At 41.9% G+C, this 11,550-nt stretch overlaps 1 long non-coding RNA gene across 1 annotated transcript in view; it reads right to left on the reverse strand.

Moving 5' to 3' along the window:
- Positions 1–9,243, reverse strand: part of LOC122745901 — a 33,797-nt gene extending 24,554 nt beyond the window's left edge. The window contains exon 1 of the long non-coding RNA XR_006355502.1: positions 9,101–9,243. This is a non-coding gene — a long non-coding RNA (uncharacterized LOC122745901). The remainder of the gene's footprint in view (positions 1–9,100) is intronic.
- Positions 9,244–11,550: the final 2,307 nt, after the last annotated feature.

Below are 11,550 nucleotides of genomic sequence, written 5' to 3' on the forward strand. Positions count from 1 at the left end.
TGCCTTCGGATGATTTTGCTTAGGTAGGTCTCTCTTTAAATTTGTTCTCCTCTCCACTACTTCTTTCTACTTCACTAGGTAATACAGCTTATAATCTTCCACCATCCTTCCCTGTAACATTCTAATCTTTTGTTGATCTTGGCTGCCAGATCTGTACTCTTGGCAAAGAGATCAAGGGTTTCCTGACTGAGTCGGTTTCTAGGCTTTTTTGGTCTCCTCACTATGGCAATTTATTTACTCTGGTTAAACTTCTGTATGAAATTATTGTAATTGATGTCAGTGTCCTTTCCACCCTTCACTTCCTATTTTGGGAGCATCAATAACTTGTTTACATTGATGTCACACACTAAGCACCAATTTAATGTAGTTATGTAATGGTAAAGATTAAATATTATGTGGGTGGGAGAACAAGGGGGGAGAGCCATGGAATGGGAAGTACAGACTTAGAATATGACTTCTTGTTTTACAGGCTTACTCTGTAAATAACTTAAGGATCATTCTGTGAATTACTCATTGGTGTTATTGCTTCTACTGCTGTATTTTTTGAGTTCACGATGTACAAGCCAGATCATACATATTAAAGTCATTTTAGGATTGTAGATCTAGATCTATAAGGGATTTCAGAGGGCTTGCCTTTTACAAAATAGGAAACTGATGCTCAGAGATATTAAGAAACTTGCTCAAGGGGCAGCTAGGTGGTGCAGTGGATAGAACACTGGCCCTGGAGTCAGGAGTACCTGAGTTCAAATCCGGCCTCAGACACTTAACACTTACTAGCTGTGTGACCCTAGGCAAGTCACTTAACCCCAATTGCCTCAATAAATTAAAAAAAGAAACTTGCTCAGGTATATGTCAGAAGTGGAATTCTGACCTAGGTCTTCCTGACTCTAAGCCCAGCACTCTCTGTATAAACTAGCCCAGTTGTCTCTTTCCCCATCTATAAAATCAAGAAACTAGTATCAGAGCTTCCTAGCTGTTATAGGAATCAAGTGAAATCATGTAGACAGAAATACTTTAAAATGTAAAGTGTTGTAGAAAATTTTATGTAGCAAGAATTTATCATCTCCTCCTCCTCCTCCCTCTCCTCTTCCTCTTCCTCATCATCCCTTCTTCCAGTTCTCAAAGAAGCTTCTCTCCACTCTAAACACTACCACAGAGACTCATAAATATGCAGTAGATTTTCATCTTCTCTAGGATCTGCTCCCACAAGTGTCTCTTCCCTAGAGTCCTCTCTGGGGGCCTTCGGATCTAAAAGTCTCAAATTTGTGATTTCTGTGATCTTCTCCATCTTTCCCCAGCCCACTTAATATTTTGAATTGAATCATACCATGTGCTCTTCAGTCCCTGACATATTTATATTCATGAAGTCAAACTAAACATGAAAATCAAGGATATTCTTGAAGGAGAAAAAAAAATCAGAAATGGAAAATCTGCGGGTTAAATGGGTATAGTTGGGATTAGGAGGGGAATGAAAGAGGTAGGAATATGAAAGAGAAAATGCAAGTTCTAATCCATTTTCCTGAGTGTCAGGAATGTGTATATTTTTATACATATGTTTATAGATATATGGGTATATATATGTATATGTGTGTATATATGAAGGAAAGAAAGTCTTATGAACTAACTACTGTTTGTATTTGAACATTAACTCTATTTTTAGGATGCTATAATTATTCTCCACCATTGGCTGTTTCTGGACTCATGTTATTGGGGCATTGGCTCCCCTAAACCACCTTGCTTTACAAAGAGTGGCTTTGCCCTCCTTTTTTCTTTTTTTCCCCCTTTTGTTCAGATCTAGTACTCCACTGATGTACAGAACTTTCCTAGTTAATCTAGATCTAGTAACTATTCTGCAACTTACCTTCTTAGAGAGTTGCCTGGGGCACCAAGAATTTAAATGACTTACCCAAGGTAACACAGATAGTATTTGTCATAGGCAGGACTTGAACTCACATCTTCCTGGCTCCAAGGCTGACTATTCATTATGCCAAGCTGCCCTTCTTCCAACTAGCATCTTCAAATTCCCTCTCCATAGGCTTTCCCCCCTTTATCCCTTCAAATATATTTGAGTTTCTACTATCCTAAAACATACACACACACACACACCACTTTACCTCTCCCTATAACATTCCTTCCTCTCTTCTCCATATATACATACACACACACACATATATACACTCATGTGTGTCTATGTATATATTTTTATATTGTGTATATATGTGTGTGTGTATATGTGTGTATATATGTATATGTATGTATGTTCTCCTTCATTGTGCATGCCAAAATTCTTTGCCTGCTTCCTTTACCTTTTTTTAGTGAAATTGTAATTCCAGTGATCTGGGGAGCTCCCAATGAGAAAATTGACTCTCTGAGTGCAGACTAGCAACTGTTCAATAATTTAGAGCTACAATGCTCTCTAGCATTCCCACCTTTCTAATCATTCCTCTTCCATGACTAAGAGGAAAGTGAAATCACTTCAGCAGTTCCATAAGCTTCCTGGAAGGCTTTCCTTCCTTTGGAAAAGTAAAACCATTCTCCAGCAATATACAAGTCTAATTCCTATTTGGGAGGTGAGTATCCCAGTTAAAGATTCAGAGTCATGTTCTCAAGGGAGAATCTTCTTGGGGAGAGAAAGATTGAGTTTCTCTCTCTCTTTCTCTTTCTTCCCTCCTCTCCTCCCTTGTCCATGTCATTGGAGAGGCTGGTAGGAGACAATGTATTCATCTGGGAACAGAGAAAAGCACACCAAGAACAAGCATAAAAAAAAAATACTCAGCTAGAAAGGAAGCCACTTGAGGGAAGGAAAAAAAAGCTTCACTGAATGTGACTCCTTGCCCAGAAAAGAATGCTGACTATTAACTAAAAAAAAAAAAAATGACTGCCAGCATCCAGCAGGTGTAAATGATCTCTTTGTCACGAGTGTATCTCTGATGTTTTACCACCATTCTACTCTATGTTTTTGATCCTACTATTCTCACAAATATATGTGTATTTGTGGGAGTATGTGCCCTTGATTTTTAGAGAAATGTTTTGTACCAACTCTTTTGATTATACCATATTTGTAAATACTCTTTCTAAAATCTATATTTCTAAAATCTATTAAGATTCAAAAGAGGGGGCGGCTAGGTGGCACAGTGGTAAAACACCCGTCCTGGATTCAGGAGGACCTGAGTTCAAATCTGACCTCAGACACTTGACACTTATTAGCTGTGTGACCCTGGGCAAGTCACTTAACCCCCTTTGCTCTGTTTAAAAAAAAAAAGATTCAAAAGAGACTGAGATCACGAGGTGAAAGCGATTCTGGGACATAGCTAGGTGAGGAAGGCTCTCTCCTCTTCAGGTAAAGTAGGGCTTCTGAACTCTGCTTGGAGCCATGTGCTCTCTCTTAGAGACAAGATAGTGCTGGGGGGGTTTTGGCTTGTGTTAAATGCAGTCGATACTCTCTCTTGCACTGAACGCTCTTGAACTAGGCATGAGGCCTCTCCTCTTTTTGCTAGGACTCTGTGCTGGGTATGAAACTAATGGGGAAGTCAGTCAGACATGTGGGCAATACCTTACTAATATGTGATTGGGGGGGGGGCAATGGGGGTTAAGTGACTTGCCCAGGGTCACACAGCTAGTAAGTGTCAAGTGTCTGAGGCCCGATTTGAACTCAGGTCCTCCTGAATCTAGGGCCGGTGCTTTATCCACTGCGCCACCTAGCTGTCCAAGTAATATGTGATCTTAATTAATAACAAATGCTTAGGGCAGCTAGGTGGCACAGTGGATAGAGCACCAGCCCTGGAGTCAGGAGGACCTGAGTTCAAATCTGGCCTCAGACACTTAACACTTACTAACTGTGTGACTCTGGGCAAGTCACTTAACCTCAATTGCCTCACAATAAACAAACAAACAAACAAACAAACAAATAAATGAATAAATAAATGAATGAATGAATGACTAAATCAATCAATCAATCAATAAATGAGTGAATAAATAAATAAATAAATGAATAAATGAATAAATGAATGAATGAATGAATGAATGAATGAATAAATAAATAAATAAATAAATAAATAAATAGGTGCTTAGTGCCCAAGAAAATCTATTAAGATTGACTGATCATCATTAGGGGGCATACCAGTGGGAACTCATGATTTACAGTATTAGAAACTCCAGTCCCTTGGGGTTGCCCCTGAAACTCTGAGGGGAAAAGTAATCAGCTACTTTCTAGGACCCCAGCCTTCCAGGGTGAGTGGAAGTTAGGAAATTGTCCCAAGAGGGGGTGGAGCATCAGGGAAGATCTCATGGACAAGGTAGCTCCTGATCTGGACCTAAAAGGAAGTTAGGGATTCTGAGAGGAAGAATTGAGAAAGGAGGGCATTCTGGGCTTGGCAGACAGTGCTTGTTAAGGTGCAAAGATGTCATGTGTGAGGAACAGCTAACTCATGAAAGGGAATTAGGTGTGGTCAACCTGGCAAGATAGACTGAAGCTGAATCTCTAAGGTTTCATCTTTAGATTTCTGTCCTCATCTCTCTTATACTCACTCTCATAGGATAAGCTCATCTATTCACAAGGCGAAGGCTTCAACCACCACCTATATGTTAATAACTTCCAAGTATACATATCTGACCCTTCTTTTCAGTTGTTTTTTAAGAGATCTCCATTGGGACATCCCATCATCTTCTCAAACTGTGTGTCCTGAATTGAACATCTTCCTCCCAAACCAACCTTTCCTGTTTCAATCTCTAATATTGCTGTTCTTCCCACCTTAGTGGCTAAAAACTATAAGGAAACCTCTGACTCTTCCTTTTGCTTCACCTCATCTCTAAAATGTCACCAAGTCTTACTCTGGAATATCCCTTGGAGTCACCTCTTTGTCTTTATCCACATGGCTGCTGCTCTTCTCCAAATCTTCATTACCTCATTACTGGATCATTGCCACATCTCCCTTCCTGGTCTCTCTGCCCTGAGTCTCTCCCCTAGGCAGTCCATACCTCATTCTGCTGCCAGACACATTTTCCTGATATATTGCTTTTGCATGTCATTCCACTGTTCAAGAACCCAGTCTAAGTCAAGATGTTATCTTCTTGTCAGAATATGGTACAGAGTGGGGACAGCTAGGTGGCACAGTGGATAAAGCACCAGCCCTGGATTCAGGAGTACCTGAGTTCAAATCCAACTTCAGACACTTGATACCTACTAGCTGTGTGACCCTGGGCAAGTCACTTAACCCTCATTGACCCACCAGAAGAAGAAGAAGAAGAAGAAGAAGAAGAAGAAGATACAGAGGAAAGAATAATACTGGCTCTAAAATTGGAGGACCTGAGTTCAAATCCCCCCTGCTCTGACACAACTTGTATGACAGTCCCTGCTGTTCAGGAGCACATAGGGAGACAACATGCAAACAACTAAATACAAAGCTAAATAGACAGGATAAATTGTAGATGATCTGAGAAGTGTTTAGCACAGTGCCTTGCACATTTGTTGTTGTTTAGTTGTGTCTGACTCTTTATGACCCCTTTTGAGATTTGCTTGGTAAAGATACTGGAGTGGTTTGCCATTTCCCTCTCCAGCTCATTTTACAGATGAGGAAACTGAGGTCAACAGGGTTAAGTGACTTACCCAGGGTCATATAGCTAGTAAGTGTCTGAGTCTGGATTTGAACTCAGGTATTCCTGACTCCAGGCCCAGTACTCTATCCATTGAGCCATGTAGCTGCCTCACACATAGTAGGTGCTTAATAATGGTTTCTTAACTAACTTATTGACAGGGAAGACACTAGTCTTAGAGCATTGCCTGGAGGCCATGACAAGTTAAGTGACTTGCCCATGGTCACACTACCAGGGTGTGTCAGAAGCAGAACTTGAACCCAGGTCTCCCTAACTCCCTTCACCATGCCCAACCATCTCTCACCTTGTGCATAGTAGGTACTTAATAAACGTTTACTGATTTACATTAAATTGAATCCTTTTTCCTGCTTCTTCTTTTCCCTGCCCAAAAGGCGTCCCTGGTGTCTTAGTAAGTGGATTCTATTTCAACTTCCTTCAAAAACAACTCTCATAGAAAAGCCACTGTCCCCACCAGGAAATGTTTTCTCATATGATTGTCACTTTGCCATATTATGTCATAATTTGGTGTAAATTATGCTCATCCACTCCACCCCATGTAATTGCCAAGCTGCCCCCCTTCTCCTCTTAAGATGTGGAAACTTGAGGTGCATAAAGGAGAACAGAGGAAGTGGCATCATGCTCATGGAATGCCAGAAGAAACCTTTGTAAGAAGTGACCCCAAACATGGGCAAGATGCCGGAGCCAAGTTTGCTTGGGCACATACTCCGCGACTTGGCGTCAGTTTCTAGCTCGATCAATGGGGATGGTGGGTAAACAGGTGACATAGAGGTTGCTGTCTATCCAGCATCTGCCTGCAGAATGTCTCTATTGAACAGTGCTTATGCAATGTACTTCAGGGCTTCTGCAATTTGAGGGGAAATAAAACACAGAAATATTTAATTTATGGCTCAATTCGGCAAACGGCTGGAATTTCTTCACTGTGGGAAACTCCTTCCATCAACCCATTTATAACTTACCAGATAACCTTAGAGCTGGGGCTCTTTTAGGGGATCCAAGAACTTGGATGGGAGGAATAAAAATTGGATCTTTATTTCATTAACCCCTAACAGAAATTTAGCATTTCCTTTGGTAATTAACGTAAGCAACAAGCCATTCTGGTGAGAAGGGGTCCAGAAGCTTTACCAGAATTCCAAAGGGGACCATGACAGAAAGCTTAGGAACCATTGCTTAGAGGGTTGTTAGGGACTCAGTGACCAGACTAGTACCATACAAGCTTTGAACCCTGGTTTTCCTTCCTACTTCCAGGACCACCACACACTTATTCACCATAATTTTATTTCTCTGGGACTCAGTTGCCTCACCTGCAAAATGGGCATAATTATAGCAACCCAATTCACAGGGTTATTTTTTACTGTTGTTCAGTTGTTTTCAGTCATGTCCAACTCTTTGTGACCCCTTGTGGGGTTTTCTTAGCGAAGACACTGACTGGAATGGTTTGCTGTTTCCTTCTCCAGCTTTTTTGGGGGGACAGGGGGTGATTATATAAAACATTATGATATCAGGCATTTTGTATAAAAACGAATAAAAGAAAAAATGAAAGAAAGTAAAAATAGCATGCTTCAGTCTATCTTCAATCAATATCAGTTCTTTCTTTGGAGGTGGATAATATGCTTTCTCATTAGTCCTTTGCAATTGTTTTGGATCCTTGTATTGTTGGGAATAGTTAAGTCATTCATAGTTCTTCATCAAACAATATTGCTGTCACTGTATACAATATTCTCCTGGTTCTGCTCACTTCACTATATATCAGTTCATACAGGTCTTTCTAGGCCTTTCTGAAATCATCCTGCTTGTCATTTCTTATAGCACAATAATATTCCATCACCATCACACACCACAGTTTATTTAGCCATTCCCCAATTGATGGGCATCCCTTTGATTTCCAATTATCAGCCTCCACCAAAAAAAAAAAAAGAGCTGCTATAAATATTTTTTGTACAATTAGGTTTTTTTTTCTCTTTTTGGGGATGGCTTTGGGATACAAACCTAAACATTGGTATTACTGGATCAAAGAGCATGCAGTTTTATAGCCCTTTGGGCATACTTCCAAATTGCTCTCCAGATTGGTTGGATCCCTTCACAACTCCACCAACAGTGAATTAGCATCCCAGTTTTCCCATATCCCCTCCAACATCTGATATTTTCCTTTTTTTGTTTTTTGCAGCTCTGATGGCTGTGAGGAGATACCTCAGAGTTGTTTTAATTTGCATTTCTCTTATCAATAGTGATTCAGAGCATTTTTTCATATGACTACAGTTTTGATGTCTTTTCTGAAAACTGCCTATTCAGATCCTCTGACCATTTATCAATTGCAAAATGACATGTATTTTTATAAATTTGACTCAGTTCTCTAGCTGCCTCCAGCCCCAGTAATAGTGTATGGCACAGAGTAAGCATTTAATAAATGGTTGGTGATTGACTAACAATAACAATGCACATTTATGATGTTTTATACAACACTTTGAAATAGGCCCTCTGGGCCTTCAAGACAGCAAGATCCTGAGTTCCAGTCCTTCCTGTGACAAATAGGATCATATATCTAGAACTGGTAGTTTCCTTTGAAGCCATGGAGGTTTCACAGAAGCAGAAACTGAGGCCCAGAGAGGAGAAGCGGCTTATCGGTAACGATTGTGCCCAGTGGAGGGACGTCATAGAAAGACAAATTTAGACTCGATGCCAGGAACAGCATCTTCTAAAAATGAGAACCATCGGGGGCAGCTAGGTGGTGCAGTGGATAAAGCACCAGCCCTGGATTCAGGAGGGCCTGAGTTCAAATTTGACCTCTGACACTTGACACTTACTAGCTGTGTGACCCTGGGCAAGTCACTTAACCCTCATTGCCCTAAACAAACAGACAAACAAAAAAATGAGAACCATTGCAGAGAGTTGAATGTGCTGCTCCCTTCCACTGGCTGGTTCCCTTCCTTGGAGGTCTTCAAGTACAGGCTGGGTGACCACTTGTTGGCTCTATTCTACTGAGGATTCTTTTGTAGATATGGCTGGGCTTGATGGCTCCTGAGAACCCTCCCAAATCTGCGCTCCTATCATTCTGTGAGCAGCTAGGCACTTAATTATATTTGTTGAGTAAATGACTGAATGGAGTGAGTGAATGAATGAGGGAAGAAAGGAAGGGAGAGAGGCATAGAGGAAGGAAGAGAAGAAAGAAGGGAGGAAGAGGAAGGGAGAGAGGGAGGGATTAAGGAAGGAAGAAAGGGAAGGAAGAAAAGGAGAAAGGAAGGAAGGGAAGAAGGGAGGGAGGGAAGAGTGAAGAAAAGGAAGAGGAAAGAAAGGGAAGAAAGGAAAGGACAAAGGAAGTGAAGAAGAGAAGGGAGGGAGGGAAGGAGAGAGGGAGAGAAGGAAAGAAGAAAGGAAGGGAGGGAGGGAGGAAGGAAGGAAGGAAGGAAGGAAGGAAGGAAGGAAGGAAGGAAGGAAGGAAGGAAGGAAGGAAGGAAGGAAGGAAGGAAGGAAGGAAGGATGGATTACTGACCTTGTTATTCCAGGTTTTTGCTTTTTTCTGTACAAACCAGAGTTCTTCCCCTCCACGTCACCTCAAGCCATAGTTTTCTGTCCCTTGAATTCTTGCTAAGTCACATCACAGACTGCCCTGATCTGCTGCTCTGATCCAAATATGCAAACAAAAGATTTCAGGAAGCTCCAACACTAGTAATTACCTGCAATAGAATGCCAGTGTCGCCTGACATCACAAGGATCACACAAGAGGCTGATGAAAGGAAGCAGTTTATTGCTTTACAAACTTCTGTGGGCTGGGGAGTCCGAAGCCTTCCTTTGCATGGAAGTTAATGACCTCTTACAAGAAACAAAGTGATTCAAAGAAGAGATGATCCCGGAGGTTCATGGGAGTGTGAGCTGAAGTTGGAAGAGACCTCAGGGGCCTTGCAGGCCAACCCCATCATTTTCCTGATGAGGTTTTTACTGACTCGGAGACAGAGTTGCCACTTCACAGCTCCGACATCCTAGGAATGTGCCCTGGCTCATCAAACCTATATTCTAGAAACCACAGCCATAGTTAGAAATTCTGGGCCCCAGGGCAAACTCAGTTGGGGGTCTGGGTGGGGCTAGGCCATTCATCCCAAGCATGACTGTAACCAACTGAAGCAGACTATGCCCCATCCATGCCACTTTGTGGTGGTAGCCCCAAGTCAAACAAGGGAAAGGGGGTGAGCTAAGGCCCTACAGGGACGGAAGGGACTATAGGGATTATCTAAACCCTAGCTGTTCTTTCTACAGTAAGGATGAAATTCAATTCAAATGAATCCACAAGCATTTAGTAACCATCAACCACCTGCCAGGCACCATGCTAGACACTAAGTATGAGAAGTTTAAAAAAAAAAAATGAGGGGCAGCTAGGTGGTGCAGTGGATAGAGCACCAGCCCTGGAGTCAGGAGTACCTGAGTTCAAATCGGGCCTCAGACACTTAACACTTTACTAACTGTGTGACCCTGGGCAAGTCACTTAACCCCCATTGCCTCACTAAAAAAAAAAAAAAAAAAGAGGAAATGAGAGTATAATTAAGAGATTGTTGCAGAAAAAGTGAGAAGACCTGGGGCCTAGTCTTAATTTTATATCTCCTGGCTTTGTGGGATTGGACAAGTGAATTATTTTCTGTGAACCTCAGTTTCCTCATTTGTACAAGACAGATAATACTCGACCTGCCTACTTCATAGGGTTATGAAGTGGTCTTTGGGGGGTGCTGCGGTATAGGTCTGGAACATACAGTTTCAAGAGGGTAAGTAGCTCCTCAGATCTAGATTGGCCATTCATCTGTAATTTATAGTCTTAGCTCCGGGTTCCTGCTTCCTTTAAGTCCCAACTAAAAATCCTACCTTTTAAGGGAAGCCTTAACCCCCCTTAACTCCAGTGCCTTTCCTCTGTTAATTATATCCTATTTATCCTGTACATGGCTTTCGTTGTGTGTATTTGTTTGCATGTTGTCTCCCTCGTTAGAGACTGTAAGCTCCTTGTGGGCAGGGCCTTGTCTTTTGCCTCTTTTTGTACTTAGCACAGTGCCTGGCATACAGTCGGTATTTACTAAATGATTTATTATTATTATTATTATTATTTGTAAATGATTGATTAGAGAGTTGACAGGGGCACTGAATGATTGTCACTTGTTTAGTTACCCAGCCAATAGAGGCAGATCTTGAACTCAGATCTTCCTGACTCCAGGGCCAGTCCCTCCATCTGCTATGTCATGCTGCCTCATAAAGTTGTCATGAGGATGGAATAGATTGAAGTCAGGGCTAAAAGTGTCCTCAAGAAGCCATAAATTCTAACTCATGCCTGAAAAAAAAATAATCCCCACTCTGGAAGCCTTGACAGCTGGATAGCCCACTTTTGCAGGAAAGCCTCCTTGGAGGGGGGTGGGGAGGGGGGTGTCACTACCTTCCAAGGCAGCTCATTCCACTTGGGGACTATACTCTAGTTGGAACAAAGTTTGTCTTGACTCTTTTTCACCCATGAATCCCATCTGCCCTAAAAGGAACAAGGCTAATGCCTCCTTCATGTGACAGAATCACAGAATTTGAAAGTTGGAAGGAATTTCAGCAGAGCCCTAGAATAGATAATTGTTGTTCAGTCGCTTCATTCATGCCCCACTCTTCATGACTCTTCATGACCCCATTTGGGGTTTTCTTGGCAAAGATCCTGGATTGGTTTGCCATTTCCTTCTCCAGCTCATTTGACAGATGAGGGAACGGAGGCAAATAGGGTTAAGTGACTTGCCCACAGTCACATAACTAGTAAGTATCTGAGGCTGGATTTGAACTCAGGCCTTCCTGGCTCCAGGCCCAGAGCTCTATGTACTATGGCGCCACCTAGTGGCCCACTGGAATAGATCACCCATACACAAAGACAGTCTTCGAGAATTTGAGGATAACTATCAGTCTTGGCCCCAAGTCTCTCTTCTCCGGGCTAAG

Source organism: Dromiciops gliroides, chromosome 3, assembly GCF_019393635.1.
Source record: "Dromiciops gliroides isolate mDroGli1 chromosome 3, mDroGli1.pri, whole genome shotgun sequence".
Classification (NCBI taxonomy): Eukaryota; Metazoa; Chordata; class Mammalia; order Microbiotheria; family Microbiotheriidae; genus Dromiciops; species Dromiciops gliroides.